General features: G+C 35.6%; 1 protein-coding gene across 1 annotated transcript in view; it reads right to left on the bottom strand.

Annotated features, from left to right (window-relative positions):
* ZFPM2 (zinc finger protein, FOG family member 2) overlaps positions 1 to 17,324 on the bottom strand; it is a 252,065-nt gene extending 234,741 nt beyond the window's left edge. The window contains exons 1-2 of the mRNA XM_086466307.1: positions 17,171 to 17,324; positions 2,153 to 2,254 (exon numbers count right to left, since the gene is read on the bottom strand). The gene's annotated coding sequence lies outside the window, so the exon portion shown is untranslated. The remainder of the gene's footprint in view (positions 1 to 2,152; positions 2,255 to 17,170) is intronic.
* Between the last annotated feature and the right edge of the window lie 1,692 nt (positions 17,325 to 19,016).

Raw genomic sequence — 19,016 nt, 5'->3', positions numbered from 1 at the left:
CATTACCAGTTGACAGCAACTTGCAGAACATAGTCATTGTTGGATTCTGAGAAAGCTCCACCTCAGTAATGAGACCAGAGACAGACCAGATTAACAAAGAATATATGGTCATCTGCTCTCTGAGGCAGCACATCTACTACGAGTTGGTAAAGTTGTTGAAGAAAAGTTTTTAATGGTTCTGCTTGTGCTGTGCTAAAATATGTTCCTTAATAAGCAAAATATTTCATGCTTTGTTTTTTTTCAAAGATGTGAAAGAAGTTCTCTTTGTACTGCATGGTCAAAAATTATTGTTTCTTTTTCCATATCAATAAATAACCAAATTAATTTCAGAAAGTATGCATGATGGAGAGTATGGCATGTGGTATGTACCCATTCCTTTCTTCACACATATTATACTGTGTAAAGAATCAGTACTTAAATAAAATAGAGCTGCTTATTTCATGTTGGTGGTCATCAGTTTTCTGAAGTTAAAAGGAATTTCCCCATATTCAGCTTTGATTTCCATATTATCCCACATCAAAGCTACCAATAAATATTACAAGAAATACGGACATCTTACTGTTGAACTGAAATTTTTTCCCAACAAAATAAAAAATACTCCTTTCACTCCACACTGTCACAAAAGATATCTCTGAAAGTTTTGTATAAGACAGCTCATATAAAAGGCAGTATCAGTCCACAAAATGCATATTCAACTATGTTGAAATACATTAAAAACAAAAAAAGCAACAAAAAAATTACCAATTTCAGGCAGAGTTTATTTATAATGAAATTAAAAACAAGTCACATGTTAATCACTGACAGCCTTTAAGTCTACTATGAAGCTGGAAAAGGCCATTCTGCTACATCCAAAGAAGTCTTTTCTATTATTTTAAATGTACTGTCGTGTATTAGAATACTAAATCTTGGTTTCATATAACACTGTAATACTTTATATAGAATATCAACTTATTTGTATATTATCATTAAAAACATTTTAAATGACATCATAATAATTAGATATACTACGTCTTCATTTTTGTTTGCATTATATTTTCCAGCTACTGGTTTCAGAAAATTACCATTAGTTTTGTTCTTCTCTTCATGAAGAGCATACAGTAATTTGCAAAATCAAGCAAGGATGAAAATGTGATTGAAATATAGGAATTCTAATGAAATATTATTGTTGCATTATAAATTATTGATAGAACGCTACTGGAACTCTTTTCTGATGTGCTCATCCTTTTTAGGGAAAATTTCCGTAGGTGATTCAGCTATTCTGACAGTATGTTTGGCTTCTAATGCACATTTTCCAAGAGCACTACTAAAATATAGTCAATATAATGGATTTTTAAGGCCCATTCCAGAGTCCATACCCACAAAAACATTTCATTGAATTCAACTGCAGAATTGCCCAATTGAGAAATACAATTTATCCCTTTGGCTTAGGTATTTCTACGGTACAACAGAGGTTTTACATATTTGTAATGAACAGATACTTGGAAAGTATTCCCGTATTGCCATCGTATCTAACAATGTACACTTGCACCATCCTCCCTGTGCATAGTAGAAAATGTTACTGTGAATTACTGCTTTAATGTGAAGTGCTAACACTTCATCGACTGCAATCTAAGAGTTTCTCTTTCAACTGAAATCAATGGCCAGGTGTGCTAAATGATTTCTATCAGGCTAAAACAGGTAAACGGTGTCCTTCAAAGTGTCAGTAGATACCGTATCTATTCGTTAAGCTCAACATGTTGCTAAATGTTGGCACAAAGCTTGAGAAGAGGCACAGGCGTTTGGTGTTCTTCTGGCCTCAGAAGACAGAGCAGAAAAACTTCTACCTTAATAAAACCATGGAACTGAGAACTTAATGATAAATTTTAATCTTAAAATTCTAAGCAGCAACATTTTCCTTTATATCAAGCAGGTATGTACGGCATTTTATGTTGAACAATTTACAAAATGGTATAGCCAAAACAATTTTTAACTCAAGAACTTTATCTTAGTACTTATCCATCATTACCCTTGACTCCAAAGGTTCATAAAAGAAATAGTCCATTAAAAATCAAGGCAAAACATTACACATCTACTAAAATAATAATAATAATATTAAAAAATATTGGCATCTGGTTTAAGAGATTTCTCTTGGCTTTCAGTTGTTTTTTCCTACCTGGTCCATCCCAATCTTCAGTCTCCACAGCAAGCTGCCCTGGCTTCTCTGACCTTGCATCGCCGTCAGATTCTGCTGCCTCCTGGATGCCTTCTTCATTGCCTGAAAAAGCAATCAGAGAAACACAGTATTGATATATTTCAACAGTCACTTTTAGGCACAGCTCCTACAATATCCAAACAACTGCTTACATGTGTAACTGAAAACACACCCATGTCTACAAACTGAGAGAAAATGAAAAAAAATATTATTAGACTTGTAAACATCTGTGAGTTCCCAGTGATTCAAACAAGCCCTGAGTAGCCAATCCTTCCAGTTCCGTGGAGAGACAAATCTTGGAAATCAATGTTTACTCCATATGCTTAAAAAACCAGAAACACAACTTCCACCTAATTCCGTAAGCCAACGCCCCAAAAGTCATTAAGTTTACATGCACGAATGAGAAAAAGAAATCAGCTTGTTACTCTCCAGGAACATATGCGTTCAGATATGTGTTTTCTTGAATTGACATCTAACTGTTTCTTATGCACTGAGAATTAATGACACTCAGTGCAAGAATATGGTCCATTAAACATTCTGACTTTTCAGGCAACTAGTGGAGAGCTAGTCTGTGGTACTTCAGCATTTAAGAAACTTGCCCTTAAAAAGTCATAACATACCAGCAAGTTCCTATGATAATTTTCTCCCTATCAAGCTTTACCTAAAGAAATGCAGTATTTCTGATTAATTTTAGAATTTTCACCATCCAGAAGTACCTGAGAACATCTGTCTGCCTTCAGTAATTATCCACTACAAGGTTGTACATAGGACACATGGAAAATTATAATAAGGTTAAATTTTTAGAGATGATAATTTAATTTTTATTTGAAGAACTCCTTGTTGAAAGTGCAGTTATTTCAGTTAAACAAAGGTTCTAGGCAAATTCCATGCAAAAATACTTTGAAATAACCACTATGAAAAATTACACTGAAGGTGAGGGGTTCATGTATTAACACAAAATAGTGTGGCCACAGTAATAGGGTAAATGAAATCTCTGAGGGCTTATCTTATTTTTTTACTACTAATCAATCCAAGAAACTCTTGTATAGGAAGACACTATGAAGAATGGAAAAAAAACCAAATCTACATAATATAGTCAAATAGGACTGAAGTATGGTTTACACTTTTTTAGCAATCTTCAAGCAAACTTTTTAAAAAACTGTGTCCCACAGAGAAGTGGCAGCACTATAAAACCAAGGCTGTGTATTTTAGAACCTGAAAAATCAAACTGTTGGTTTGACAATAGGAGAGCAAGAAGCAGCAAAAAACACAGCAATTAAGCAGTAACTTGTAATTTTTTCCCCACTCATGATAACAAAAGCTTTTATTAGCAACATAGGTAAAGAAATGTGATTACAACAAACCATGCCAGATCCCCATACGTTATCACTGGAGCTATATTTATACCAGATAAGATTGTGACCCAGAGTTTTCAAGTACATGATTAAATACAAACACTATAAAGTATTAACTTCATGTGCACATGTAACATCTTGTAATAACACATTCTTCCTCGCATTCATAAACCAAAAAATTTTTCAAATCCTAAGTATAACAGCCTGGTAAACTACTCCTCACACAAACACAACACTATATTCACTCCAGACTTCAACAACAAAAATACAGTTTGCTGTATTCATAGCACCAAAAATATAGTCCAGTGTATTCATAGGCACTTAAAGCTAAAAGACAACATGGATATCTAGTATAATTTTTCTGTTAAACACACTGTATAGTTTTACCCAGGAATCTGAGGTTCACATGCTTCAGTTCTATCTGAAGTTACCTTTCAGAAAACAGTCCTAACTACTAACGCGTTGAAAATGCTCTCAAATTTCTTATAAGTAGTTCTAGCAACTATTTGTTTTTAATCAACTACCCTATTTTGAATCAGCATTTGTATAGTTACTCTGTAGTAACCAATCAGAGCTCTGCTTTTTTGAGTGGACTGAAGAACCTATCAAGTACTTTTACCTTCGTATTTCTACCTTCATAGCTACTTTCAGCTGCAACAAACTGCTCTTTATTGGAAAGACACAAAGGACAATTTTCCAAGGTTCAAACCTGGCAAGATCAACTCCAGTTTTCTCCAAAATGTTGGAAAGCACTTCACAGCAAGCACAATTCTGATTATGAGTTTCTAACTCAAGCTGTACAAAGTTAAGATAAAGCACTTAAAATGTTCTTTACATGGAATTCTTATGCTAACAAACACTGTAAACAACAGATCTCTTTGTCTAAATCGGAACAACAACAACAAAATTTAGAAATAATAAGAATTCTTTTAGATAGAGCCCAAGCATTGAAAATTTTAGCTCCAAAATATAATTTTTTTCCGGGTTATAATACATGCAAACCTGGTGCTAGCATGCAAATTTGAGCATTTATTCTATCAATGCAACCAATCAGAATATCAAACGAACAAAACTATTAGAATTGAAAGAAGAGGAAAAATTTATGTGGAAAAGATTGGGCTGAAGGGCAAAAGGACAGAATGACAGCTAAAGTATACAACCTTAAAGTATATTGTATACAGCACACAGTAATTAAGTATTTGGGAGATGAGAAAAGATCTGAAAATACGTTAGCAGATGGCTTAATTTTCATTAGCTTGCATTTTCAGTGTTTCATGAAGTATGGTATTACGTGTTTTTCATAATCAGGTTTTCATGAATTAATGCATGTCCTGTGCAGAGTAGAACAAAATGCGTAGAATTTACATTAAAGAAAAGTTTGGTTTGCATCTGGAAGTATTTTTAATTATTTTCATTGGTATTTTTGACTATTCACCAACTACGAAGTCCATGCATTACACACTTGAAATATCACAACACTGATTTCTCCTGCTCCCCCATACTACTCTCCTTCCACACTGAAGCAATTTGCTTGTGAAACCAACAAAGAGTACATTACAGTGGGCTTCAGAATCCACCAGTAAAGCAAGCCTATCCCAGGCTCAGCTGAGCATCAAGGTCAGATGAAAATGGACAGCAAAGTCAATCCATTTGGTTCTGGAGACACTACAACTTTAAGAAACCAAAAGGAGGCTTAGCACAGGAGGTGATAACAAAACACATCTCTCAAGCTTTTTTCTTTTCCTTTCCCTTACTTAATGCTACTTTAGCAGCTAACATTTGTCTAGCACAAAGGAGTTTATTTCCTTGCAGAACTTATTTTCTTTCCATTGTTTACTCTTTTTGTTCATTCACTAACTATTTTCCAGTCTCAATAAGACTGTTTTTTAATATTTATTTTAAAACTGATTAAATTTTTCTTCAATTTACAGATATAGATGTTTAATTGGATACAGGACATTATTTTTTTTTTTCTTTCTTCCAAGACAAATCAAGTGCTTTTTGCCTTATATATGCCACTCTCTTTGCTACTAACCTTTCAATTCCTTTCTAATCCTATCGTTTTTTTCTCATGCTTATTTCTTCACTTTGTTGCTCAATTACATTTCGTACTGAAGTTAAATGAGAAATAGCTGTTTACCATCAACAGCAAAGAGTGGTACAGAAGTACCACCAATGATAAATGCTCTAAAATGAAGCAAAACCTGCTTCTGTTTAAGTTTTTCCTTCTGGCAACTAAGATCAATATGTGAATTCTGTCCTTTAAAAGAACATTATTGCATGAAAAAGAGACTCATATGAGCAAGAATCTATACTATTATATAGGACATTTAGTCACAAGTCAAGACTACTGGACTTTCAGTTAGTTCTCTATGCTTGGTACTAAAGCCACACTTTGGGCAGAATTCATCTCCTCTAACCTTAGATGTCTGAAAGTTAAGCTAGTCCAGACAACTTATGTAGGTGCTCCTATAGACAGGGAAGAGAGAAACCTGCACAGCGCCTCATCCTATTTCAGGACGCCTGAGATACAAGACTCCTCTTGGTGCCCGACATAGTTGAAATGAATCATCCTCTGAAACACACAGTTTAGGCTAGGAACTTATCTTTAGCCAGCTAAAGTTAGGTGAAACAAATCTCTGCCTTACATTGAAGTGCTGAATACACAAAACACTGCTTAAGTAAAAGAAAAACAACTTCAATACTGTAATACGAATACAATTTTCATCTTGACCTTACTATTTCTTACCAGCATTAACTGTTTCTGTTGCTCTTCAAAAACAGCTCAAAGTTTTTTAATGTGGTTTTTAATATCCTAGAGTTAATCCAACGCATGTGAGTGAACATGCTAAACCACTGTAATTCAAGGTGGTACAGTTGGTCAGGGAATCTGAAGACTGTAAAACAGACATATTACCAGAAACATGAGAGGGAAAACTCTAACATCTCTGACAATACTGACAAGTAGGAAAAGAGAGACTTGAATATTAACAAGTAATTTACTTTAATCTTTTTAACAAATTAAAGACTTCCCAATTTGTACTTAATCAGCTTGTACCACAAGTAGTTGCGATATTTTAAAGAAGCACGTGGGTTAGCAGTTCTTCTCAACCCTGCTGTTATAATCCATGTTGTTCCTATCAGTATTAGGCTCTTACAGAAAGTCTCATACAATATAACTATTGAACTTTCTTGACTAGGAATGTTATAGCAGCTGTTAGTCACTCCATAATGTATTTTGCAATCAGCTAAATCAACAAAGTATTTTTAACAATGAACAGTTCAGAACTGACAGATCTACTTTCTCGTTCACAACTGCTTATCACAGCATAGATATCATATATGTTTGCCAGGTGCTTCCTATAGTTAGGATACCTTCACAGAAGCCGCTCACAAAAGATAAGGTCATAAAAGAGATGAAAAATGTGCAAGCTTCATACACTCATGGTTTTATCATCAGACAAAATTGCTTTGGGTGAAGGACTGTACCAGTCACAAACAGCACACAGCAGCTTCTATTAGACTGAGAGCACATTAAAAGTTTGAAATTCAGTTTGTGTTCATTCTTCCTGGCAGCATAAATGTAAACTTAAATTGTTAACATCCTAATACAGTTGTTCAGAGTGAAACATCACTTCTCAATTATAATAAATCAATTCAGAAATAAATTGTTACAAAGCCTGTAGCATTCTGATTCTGTACTGCCAAAAGAGAAAACAGACTTGACGCAGAGACCTGGGGAGTCACTCACTGTAGACTTTAATTCGGCAAGGAACATAACCTTACGTACGTTAACTGGCCAGTGCAAATGGCCGTGAAGGCGCAGGCTTTCTTGGGAACATGGGGGAAGGGGCCCTCTCCTTCCTTCTGTCGCAACCTACAGCAACAGTAATTCCAGAACCAACCAAAGAAGGGTTCTGAGACTGTACATACGAACTAGATGCTAGAGCTTCAGAAACCATAAATTAGCGTTCAAAATTTGTCCTTTGTTATTTGCTTTATCACAATGCCTATGACCAGTAACACAGCTTACACACACTGATAATCCTGCTCTTGAATCCTAAGAAACACACTGTAAACTGAGAATGATTGCCAGGAACCTCTCTTCAGAAGTAACACTCACATAACTTTGAAACAAAACATACATAACTTTAAATACAAATGTAATGTACTTAGTTCATTCAATGTAGCTTATTTTTTGGCAGCACACACTATTCTTAAGAGTACCAATGACATTTAACAGGAGTTAACTGGCCTTCTTGTGGATTACCTCTTTTTAAAGGATTGTATGTATAAATTTAAGGAGAATTCTCTAATTTTAATGGCAATGTAAGTTTTCAGCAGATAGAAAAACATTCTGGGTATAAAATACATGTAAATAATTAAAAAAATTTACATAAGCTTTTAGTATGGAAATATAACTCTGACAATAAAGATACTAAGCAAATTGGGAGGGATGTTTCCATACTTTGCTATATTTGGCATCTGGTATGAGGACAAGGTAAACAACTACAGTGGCTATAGTACCATGCAAATAGGTTTATTCTACAAGACTTGCAAGGACAGAGAGACAGAGAGAGAGAGAGAGAGAGAGAGAGAGAGAGAGAGAGAGAGAGAGAGAGAGAGAGAGAGAGAGAGAGAGATCTGGTGCTATCACTACCATACTCTGTTATCATTTCATCTGATTTATATCAGAAAATTTCAGTGAAGCCCAGCAAAGTCAGCTGAGACACCCTACTCTACAGTAACTCTGAGGAAAATCTGGCCCTCAGATGATTGATTTGCTAACATACCTGAAAGAAACCAAAACTTGTATATGTTAATACACTGCATTTTATTTCAGATCGTGTTAATCATCTCAATACTTTGCTTCTTTGCAAGCAATTATTGTTTTATGTCATGCTGATTAACAACCATAATTTCTCCTGGGATAATTCTCATTTGAAATAACTATATGTTTCTAGTTGTCCTAAGCACTATTAAAATTATTTATCTAGCCAATGTCAGAAATAATGCACTGTCTCTTATCCTGACTTTTAGGAAAGGTCTATGAATATCCATGTGTCGGTGAATACCTACATGTGTGCAAGCTGTTAACTCTCAAAAATAATGGTACAGAAACTATTTAGGTACATATTAACATCATCACTTTGTTTAACAAAATGACATCTTGACACAATGACATTTCAGCACAGTAATTATGTTAAAAAACAGTGTCAATTATTTCTAACCATTTCAGCTACTGCACTTTTCTCCTGGGATAAGACATTGCTGGGCAGCAAGTTCATCTAGACTGAGTCTGGCCTTCCTCTTTCTCTAAATGTTTGATATGTTCTCATTATTGCAGTGTTTGCTTTTGAAGTCCTTTCAAGACAAGGATCACTCATTCAAATGTATTTCCTGCAGAACAGTGAAAGTCTTCTTTAAATTGTATTCCAGACTTTCCTTCTATTAATGAGTTTTTTATTTATCGTAATTTTTAGGGAGCAACTCTTGTGGCACCAGTACTACAAATCAGTATCATTCAGATATACTGGCTACCCAAAAGCTTCTATAGCTTCAAAGGGAAAAAAGCCTTGTGTTTTTTCAACATTTCCCCATTAAAATTTCAAATACAAGAACATTACTAGACACATTCAAGTACCAACCTGGGGTTCAGACTTCCATAGCTCTCAGCTCTTGATTAGAAAAGCAGCAGCAGAACATTTTTAAAGGTACTTAGATGCCCCAATCAAAGGCTGTTGCTTAGTGTAATTTTCAAAAATTATTTCAATGGAAATCAACAATCCATGAGATGCAGCAGAACAGAGAGATGACTTCAGAGACACTCTAGCAAGTTTCAAACTCTTCAGCAAGTTTGTATTTCGTCTTAATTAAACAATTCTGTTCCTTCCCCTCTGCAGAAATACTACCTCTTATGAGAATTCTTCATCCAATGAAGAGAATCTCATTTCACAATGTGCAGCTGAAATCATTATATACACATCTCATTTTCATGTAATTTCCACACACTACTAAATAACGAGTAGCAACATATATCTGTTCTTACAAACTGAATTTTATTTTACTTTGTTGTAAACAGTTTGATGCTTTTATTTGAAATAATCAACACTCCAGTGCTTCAATATCAAAAGCAGCCAATTCCCTATGGTTGAAGGTATGTTTCCACATACACGCTGTATTATACATGGCATCAAAAACGGTCTAGACTTTTATGAGTCAAACCCAAGAAAAAGACCTAGCAGTCATAAATAAATGCTTCTTTTTCTCTTATCCACAACAATCTACCCAGCAATAATATTTGTACTATCAATATTTATCCAACGATGTAATAAATGTGGCATTTGCTTCATTTATTTTTTTCTGATCCTTTGAGAGTTAAATTACTGCCAATATCCCCACTGTTGACTTATACAGTACACAGCCTGTTAGCAACTTTGCTTTTTGGATCTGGGTTGACAACTTTTCAGGCAATGTCTCAGAACTCTTCAAGGTATTCCAGATTTTTGTGTCAAGAACACCAAATAAGAACAAAAAAAAAAAGCAAAATCAACCTTCATTATAAATAAAATTAGTAACAGATGTATAGTACACAGAACCTAAAAACATGCAGCGAAATTTGTCATTTGTGCATTTCATATTTTAAAGAAGATTACCCTTATTAATTTGCAATTCATATTCTGTCAAATTTTAGCTCAAATTTAAGTCAATCCAAGTTCAAGTTTTGTGACTTTCTAGAAAGGGGACACTACACTACTTGTTGTAACCAAATAATTCCTTTCCTCATAGCTGTGATAGAATTCACAATTTCATTGTTCTTAAAAAAAACAAAATGTGCTGACTGAAAAGGCTGGAGTTGCTTTGATAAACTGCTTAAAGTTGAGTAAGCTGTTTAAGTGTTTCTCTCACTTTATAATTCTGCACGGTTAAAATAATGTTTTCTATTTGGATCTATGTATTTACTTCTTGAAACACAGTTTGCTAGTTTCTTCTTGAGATAAAGCTTTCTGCTCGATGATCAATTATTTAATTTCTTGATTAAGAGAACGGTTTGCTTGTCTAACTTAGGTTAAATTTTTATCCTGCTAAATTTGATGTTAATAATGACATGGATTTCATATTTAATATTGACATAGAAAAGACCATAGGACAGACAATCTCGTACTTGTTATTCTGGAAGCCCTTCTGTGCTCTCAAGCAAACAGTGAAAAAAATCACTCCAACCTTTTCAGGTATCTCCTTTCTCTTCTAGCAAGGAAACAAGTGTTCCTCTGAGCTCCAGTAACAGGAAAAAATGAAAGAGCATGACAGATAAAGCACAAGGCAAATGCTGATGTTCAGAAGAAAAAGGTCTCCTTTCATCCTGCCAGGATCCAATCTAATTCTGACTTAGCACCCTTCGAAGGCTATTATCAGAGAACCCCCTTCCTTTCTTTGTCCATATTCTGCATCTGACAAAAAGTATGGAAGATGCACAGGATTCAGTTGTTTCAGCTGAATGGGATACAGATAAATGTATGGGAATGTTCACTCTGGGGAACTCAAGAATCCAACACTGGTTCACAAACACGCACACAAGTCAGTAAGAGGTAACTATTGTGTTTTTGGAAGAAGTAGCACTGTGAGTTCTTATGCAGATTCTTGTTATCCTAGGAGATGAAAATGCATCATCACACATACATGTCTTCTCCTGCCTTTGCTTAACAAAAGGAATTAATGTGTCCTTCATTTGCTCAGAAAGCCTACATAAAGAAAATGTAATGAATTAAAATAATTTTAAAAATAATAATAATAAAAAAAAAGAATATGAGCTCCAGGAGAACAGAAGTATTGCCAGGGAAAGATAATGTCAGGCGTGGGGCGGGGGGGGTCTCTGATGCCAAGCAAAGCCGAGGGCTGTGCAATCACCTCTATCAGTGCTCTATCAGTGTCTACACTCCAGCCAAATCCAGAGAAAACAAGGAGTCAAAGATTCAGGTCAATAAGCTTATAGGCGATTTGCACAAACAGCTCCTGCAGCAAGGTAAAAAACAAAGTCATATTGGCTTTTCTTTTTTATTCCTTCTCTTTGAACTCCCTGGCCCAAACACACCCTGGAAATGTCAGTGTTATATGCAAGAATTTAAAGAGCTGAGCTTCTTAATCCCGTTAAGAAATAAGAACAAAGTTGCCTGTAAAGATCTCCTTATTGAGCTCAAAGTGATTATGGTATAGCTGCCTTATGCTGATCCTACTTCCACTTGCTATAGCAAAAGAGGTAGAAATTTGTCATGAAATCCATTACTGAAAAGGAAAGAAATATTATTGATTAAAAGGTTTCTGGTTAAAAAAAAAAAAAAAAAAAAAAAAAAAAAAAAGGAAAGGAAAAAAAGCATAACTCTACTTTTTGATCCAGAAACAGAAAATAGCAAGCATATTGTTAATCACTACATGCTTAACATGAAAGAAGCAAAGAATATTTACACAGATGCACACAGGCATACTCCAGAGGAAAAAGGGACACACAGAAATCATTTTCAGGGTGTTAAGAGTTTGGCTGGTATTATAGATGGTAGCATGATAGCTTTGCACATCAAGTATGAAGGGAAAGATTAATGCACAGAACTTAGCTTTGTATATGCTTTTTCTTATACAGAGAATCACACTGCAGCTGTTTCCCTGAATCTCAAGCCTGGCTGCACAATCAGGTCACATGGTTAAACATAAAAAATTCCAGTCCTAGGCTGGTCAGGCAGGCTAGTGACAAAACACTGTACACAAGCAGAAAACTTCTATCAGGTTCTGAGCTCATCCCCTCCTGCCCAAGCAGAATACGAGAATACAGCAGCAGGTATACACTCAGTATGCAGAAGCCCATATATTCCTCGAGTTCTCTTCTTGCTTACTTGGAATTGTATATGAGTTTCAGACACTACTGGACACCCCTCATCTCCCTCTTCCCCCACAAATAAAGATAAGCGATGTATCAGGAACTGCAATCACGCATCAATACTCTGATTTGCTATGAGCATACATAGTAGTTTGTGCTATAGATCCTGAAAGCACTGCATCACAAAACAATCAGTCTTCATCCCATTTTATGTATCCCCCATATCTTCCTATGTTACCAACTGAAACACAGTTAACAGTGTGAAACAGAAGCCATTTGCTTTCCTATCTGCCACCAACAGTGCTAAAGCCACTGAATCTCCTTCCACTGAGGGCTGGTGCCAACGCTGCCTTGTGATGGAGTAACTATGAGAAGCCTACAACATGAGGAACAAGCACAATAGCTGTGCTGCAAGGAAAGAACAGGAGAATTCAACAACACTGTCCTGGTAAGCATGGCAGCAAGAAATGTATATGTTTTGTTTTTCTAATTATCAGATATGTACACTCCTCCACTTGCCTTTTTATTCTGGAAACAGTCACATATTTTCTCTCTTAAATATAGTCCTTCCTCCATTTTCTTCTCTTGTCTCTTTCCTTCTCTCAACACAGCTACTTAACTATCTACTATCTCAAGCAATCTCTCTCATTGCTCAACATAACTTTTCCTTTGAAATTTAATCCCTCATTGAACACTTCTGCTAAGAAGGTCACAAGGAACTGTAATTTGTTTAGCCAGTTCTCATCCTTACAAAGTAGACAAGGCTCCTATTCGCCTTGCTGTCTACAGAGAGGAAGAGGCGTGACCTCCACAGGAGTATGGCAAACTTTCTAAGTAACAGATGAGAGGTTGTTTTTTTTTTTTCCTTAGGGTATCTAGGCAGGAGGACAGCAATCAGAGATTAAAAAGCCAATGATAAACCACTTCACAGTCCAAATGAACTTGATTTAGTACTTTGCTTTTCATCCCATCACCTCCAACTTCTTGGCTTTTGTATTGTTCTGCTGTTTGTGCCCCTCTTGTTTCTGCGCCCCTGCTTTTATTAGCCCCATCATGCCTCCAGCTCACTTCTTGCCTCTGTTAGCATCACCTCATTTTCTTATTCCTACCTAGAAAAGACAAAAGTTAATCTGTATGTACCATCTCCTAGCTTCCATAGCAGGCTTTCAGCCATCTGGTCTATCACTCTTCTGCACGGGAGACAGGCTACTTTCTCCTTATTCAGTCTAAATACCGGTGTTTATCTAATAAATCTTCTAGATCCGAATTTAATCTGAATTAATCTTAATTTGATACAGACTCTGATTCCAGATACCGACTATCAGGACACTAAAAAAAAATCTTCAGCAACAGCGGTTTCAGGCTAATACAGGCTTTGTGTGGAAAGCATCATTAGATACCCTCTTTACTTGCAGTGAAGAAATTTGTAGTAACTAAGCATAAACAGCAATTTTCAAAGGCCACAAACCGACCAAATGCAATGCATTATCACCAAGGCTACCTCCTACCACATTTTTTGTTTCTGCTCCAAATATTGAGACCAGTGCAGATTTGTAGTGGAAGAACACTATGACTGTTATTATTATTGCCATTTCCAAAATGTTCCCTTTCCTCTAATCTCACTGTCAAAATTGCAAATGAATCAAACTTCTAACTGCCATCTATTCTGAGGCTTTTCTAAAACATTCAGTCTTGTGTGGGAAGCTTCATCCAAAAGGTTAAAAATTCACAGTTGCAAGTTTAAACCAATCCCTCATAAATAGCAGGTTGCATATTTCCATTTTTGCTTTTAATACTTACATGCTTAAACATTGTTCACTTCTTCACATTTGAGCGTAAATAAAGACTACATAGGAATAATTATTGACATGTAGCAAAGTTAGTCGTGGTTTGGTGGTGTTGCAAAAGTGTGTGAGGAGGTGGAATTTCCCAGATTCCTTGTCTTAAAAGCCATTAATGAGCAAAAGGAGAAGAGAAAAAATAATAGGCGAAAGTCGTAATTTTGAAAATGGAGAAGTTGTAAAATGACATGTAGCTCAATCAACGTGATTAATTTGCTTCACACTTTGCAAAGGCTTTCGCCTTCGCTTTCTAATTCTGGCAACTATTCTGCTGAATCAATCTCACAAACCTGAATTAATAAGGTGGGAATGACAAGTATGGCTTTATAAAGGTTAGCTGTTTGCAATTTAGACAGTAAGAGACTGCTCTCTGCTCATAATACGATCAGGCATGGTTTGACAGGAAAATCTCTTCAGTCAAAAAGCCTAAGTTATCAAGTTGTGAACCCATATGTCCTCTACTTTCATTCATCTGAATGAATCGTGAGTTCAGTAAAATTTTGCCTTCAGTGCCTAGTTTGGATAGTTAAAAGCCTCTGGTTTTAGGTGATGCTTGGATTTACATAGCTGGGGAATTATAAAAACCAAATCATGGGTGAAGCCTCAGAGGCACCTCCTCCCCAACAGCCATGCCATTTGTTGCCCATGTCTCTCAATTCCTGCAGGAAGTCCCACTATTAATTCCTCCTCTTGTTCTGGGTCAGCTAAGAAAGCCTGAGGGAAGGAAATGGGAAGCTAGGATAGATGAGTATTTATTTCCAATAAAATCCCCTTCCTTTCTAGAACCTTTAATGGTCCATGCTACCAAGAGGAGAAGGCAGAGATAGCATAAAGGATTGCCATGCTGATTCCAGATTAGTTTTGTCTTCTTGGGTTTTATCCTTAGAAAAGCATACGTGCTTTTATGCTAACTTAAGATGTGACACTGAAGAAGCAGGACATTCAACAGAAGTTGAAACATTCATAAAAACCAATACATTTCTAGTCTCCCATTCCATCCTTTTCCAGGGATATTCTCAACTTACTTAAAAGTGGGACTTTCTGTCACACTGCCTCAGCTGGAAGTAGATTAGGGGGTTTATGTGCCACTTCATCCTCAGAAATGTCCTTTTCAACTTTTCTTCTGCAGCAGTTGCAGCAGATAGGTTTAAGGTTCTTTTATAACTACAACACACTTGGAAGAAAAACTGCTGGGGAGTCTACAGGTATTCAGCTTGAAGAATCAGCAGGTGTTCTTAATAACACATAAGATAATCAAGACTCACATTTAAATGTATTCCCATTTAATTCCTGATCCTGTTTAATACAATGGCCCGGATTCAGAATTTTCCCTGAAAGACGTGTTCATTAAAAGAAAGCACCAAGACAAGTTGAAATTCAACATGGATTTGCAATATTGATTGCTATAAGCAAACAAACAAAAATAATATATTTTTTCCGAATTTCACACAAAAACAGTAGTATTTCCACTGGTGGGCCCCAGAAATGCAGCAAGAAGTACAGAGAAATAACTAAATCAAACTGATATGAACTGATAGTGTTGCATAGACTTCCATTGCTGACAGAAGAAATTCAGGAGAGGCCAGTGTAACAATTATGCAAATAGTGGTTTAAATAATTATTTAGTAATGACAGTAACAGGAACAGTACTTTTTTTCAGCTAAGGAAAATGGTGTCTGAGAGGCATGTGAACAAGTGAACACACAGTAATTATAGGATATCTTTACAGCAGTTGCAACAGCACTTAACTCCCTCTGTAAAGCATTTCCATCTGTAATCTGGTCTCTCTTCCTTCACAGTAAGATCTGTAGCAGCTAAACTCTAAACTATTGACTAGACTGTTTTGATCTCTTAGGATGGCTTACTAAGTATCAAGAACCTGTGGCAGAAAAAGTAAATTATTTTTTCAAAAGTTTGTCAGCTACACAGAGGACATGTAGAAAATACATTTTCATGCCTTCCCCACCGATGACTGAAGACTCTGCAGGAAAGACTAATATTCTGCAGTCATAATATCTGACTCTTCAAACAGATTTATTCTGCTGTGTCCAAGACAGATGAAAATAATACAAAAACAGGAGCATATCAAGCCAGCACAAGAAAATATATGTCAACATCTGGGAAAGAACAGAAAAACAGAGAAATCATCGATACCCAAATGCCTGAGGGGGTTGTGGACTAACAGAAGAATATCACAACAACTCCAGCTACTTGATAGGCATTCTTACCTGCAGAAGACAAACAATAAAGCAATCAAGTGGAAATCTGGCAGGAAGAAGGTTAAATCAATGTTCTAAATAACAGCAGATGATAGCGCGGTTTTTCTGTCAGCTGAATGGGAAACTGCGCAACCTTGCAGACTGAACACTGGACAGGAAGGAACTGATGTGCCTTATGCTAAAATACCTCTGTCTTCAATAATTTGTAAGTAATGAGTGCATCAAAAAGGCATCTACAACTTTAAAAGTTATCCTTTCACAAATCACTAGTTTTCTACCATGCATAATAAGTTCTATAATAAGCTCTATTTTAATCCCAGAATCTACAGACACAATCTGTTTTTCTAGCAATGTTTCCTAGGCAAAGAGGCAACGAACAGACATGCTGCATCGCTAGCTTCGGATCTGATAACTGACTTCTGAAGCCTGTTCTCTATAGTTAAAACACATAGAAAACAACATTCTTGAAGGAAAACGCTAAAGGCGAGACGAATCACTTCTCTGAAAAGTGTATCTTCCAACACATTTAAATATTTAAACTTAACAGACTTAACTCCACAAGTGAGTAATTTTCCTATTTTTAAGGTACTATATTGATAGGACTTTTTGTACATTTTTAAACCAAAAAAAATCTTTTTGACCAAATGGACACAGTTTGGCCAGCATTCCCTCAAGATGTGAGCTACAATGATTACCTTTATTACAAAAGTATTCCACTTCTTCACAGCTCAGATTTTCAGGCTCAAACTCTGCCGAAAAGCTTTCCTCCAATGGAAAGTCTTCTTTTGAGATAGTATCATTTTCCTCAGACAGGCACTCTTCTTCTTCATCCTCAATGGCATCCTCAAGGGGCCCTTTAAAAAGAATCAGGAACACTGTGGCAAAACCATCTAACAGGACAATGTGAAATAAAACCTTAGCAAACTTACAACTGGAGGTCTTTAGCTAGATTTTCCTTCCATGGCTGTGTTCAGCATTTACCACAAATGGACAAATAATATTTTATGGAAATTGAAAGTGACTGTTTTCCTGATGACTTCAAATTAGAATATGCAAAGTGTTATTAATAATATGTATTAGTAATACTTGTACATGGGGTTTTTTCATTATTCATCGAGCTCTAGTATTAACTGCAGACAGTTTTAACAATGGAAATCAAAGCTTTATTTGTAAAACCATGTAAACAGTGAAGAGTCTTCTCTTGTTTGCTAGTCATTGTTTTTTGATGCTGAAGTACAGTACTTAATGGGTTCCTTTTACAGGCTTCATTTCTCGAGTTAACAGTACTGACAACAGTAAACTACTATAAAGGTATTGACACTATAAACTTCAGCTTATTCTATTTTGCTTCAACCAGCACCTGACTGTATCCGTGATCATTCATTTGCTAGACTCTTTAATAGACTCTCAGTCAATGGACAGGACTCGGACAGACTATCATTTCATTTCACAGAGGACACACAACTGTCGTGGTAAAATATTAGCCAAGGGCTACAGAAACATAAGCCAGTTACAGAAGCAGGGCACGAGTCTGAATTTGAAATGGCTGCCTGAGGACTTTGATTCTTCTCCCAGTTACGTAGACATACTATTGCTACAGATCCTCTTGAAGAGCCAGTGCCTGACAGATCTATAATACATAACACCTAGGTTATCAACTGGAATATACTCAAAAAATAAAATTTCTTTTTTCTTATTATACACACTGCACAAATCATTGGTTAATAGTAACTATTTGCTAAACACATCTCTTGTGCAGGTGTAGAATTTTACCCTAGATCTAAATAGAGAGTTGAAATTACTGAACATATTTTAATTTAACTAAGATTTTATTAAATGTCACTATGCTTCAAAATCCATCTTAAGATTGGATTTCAAAAGAGAGATTTCATTATACATGGTTGAGGCTTGAAAAAAATTACATATTTCACTCTCCAATGAAAGCACATCCTCATTTATAATTGACTGAGTATTTCTTCCTCAAAATGAAAGCTAGCTAGCTAATGAAAAAAAATGTAATTTGTATTTATACGATAGTTTTCCAGTATTAAATACACTATTCCTATATAATCTATCATGCTGAGATACAATACATAAATGATTCTGTTGCATTCGATGAAAAGGCAGGGATAAATTTTTAACAGAAATCAAATATTGACTACACTCTAATTTTATGTAATTTATTATGAACCAGTGACTACTACATTTATTAAAACAGCAAAATTCACTTTAGGCTAGGTTCTATAATTCTTCCTTTAAAGGAATATGATGGTTACTTTTTATTGAAATTGATTGAGATTCCCAGCTGGGATTTCATAAATTAATATAGCTTACTATCTTTAATGGAAATACGACTATTTGTGCCAGCTGAGAATCTGACCAAATGAACCCACTTTTCTGAACACACACTCACCAACACTAGCTGTCATTCAACAATATATCTCCTAAAATAAGGGGCTATTATTATGGCTGAAAAAATAAAGATTCTCACTATCAAAGTATCCATTACTGTTAATTGCACCTTCTAGCTATGTTGGGAAA

This window comes from Leptosomus discolor, chromosome 5 (assembly GCF_034619465.1).
Source record: "Leptosomus discolor isolate bLepDis1 chromosome 5, bLepDis1.hap2, whole genome shotgun sequence".
Classification (NCBI taxonomy): domain Eukaryota; kingdom Metazoa; phylum Chordata; class Aves; order Leptosomiformes; family Leptosomidae; genus Leptosomus; species Leptosomus discolor.
The sequence above is the reverse complement of the archived record's forward strand: the minus strand, read 5'-3'. Positions and strand labels throughout refer to the sequence as shown.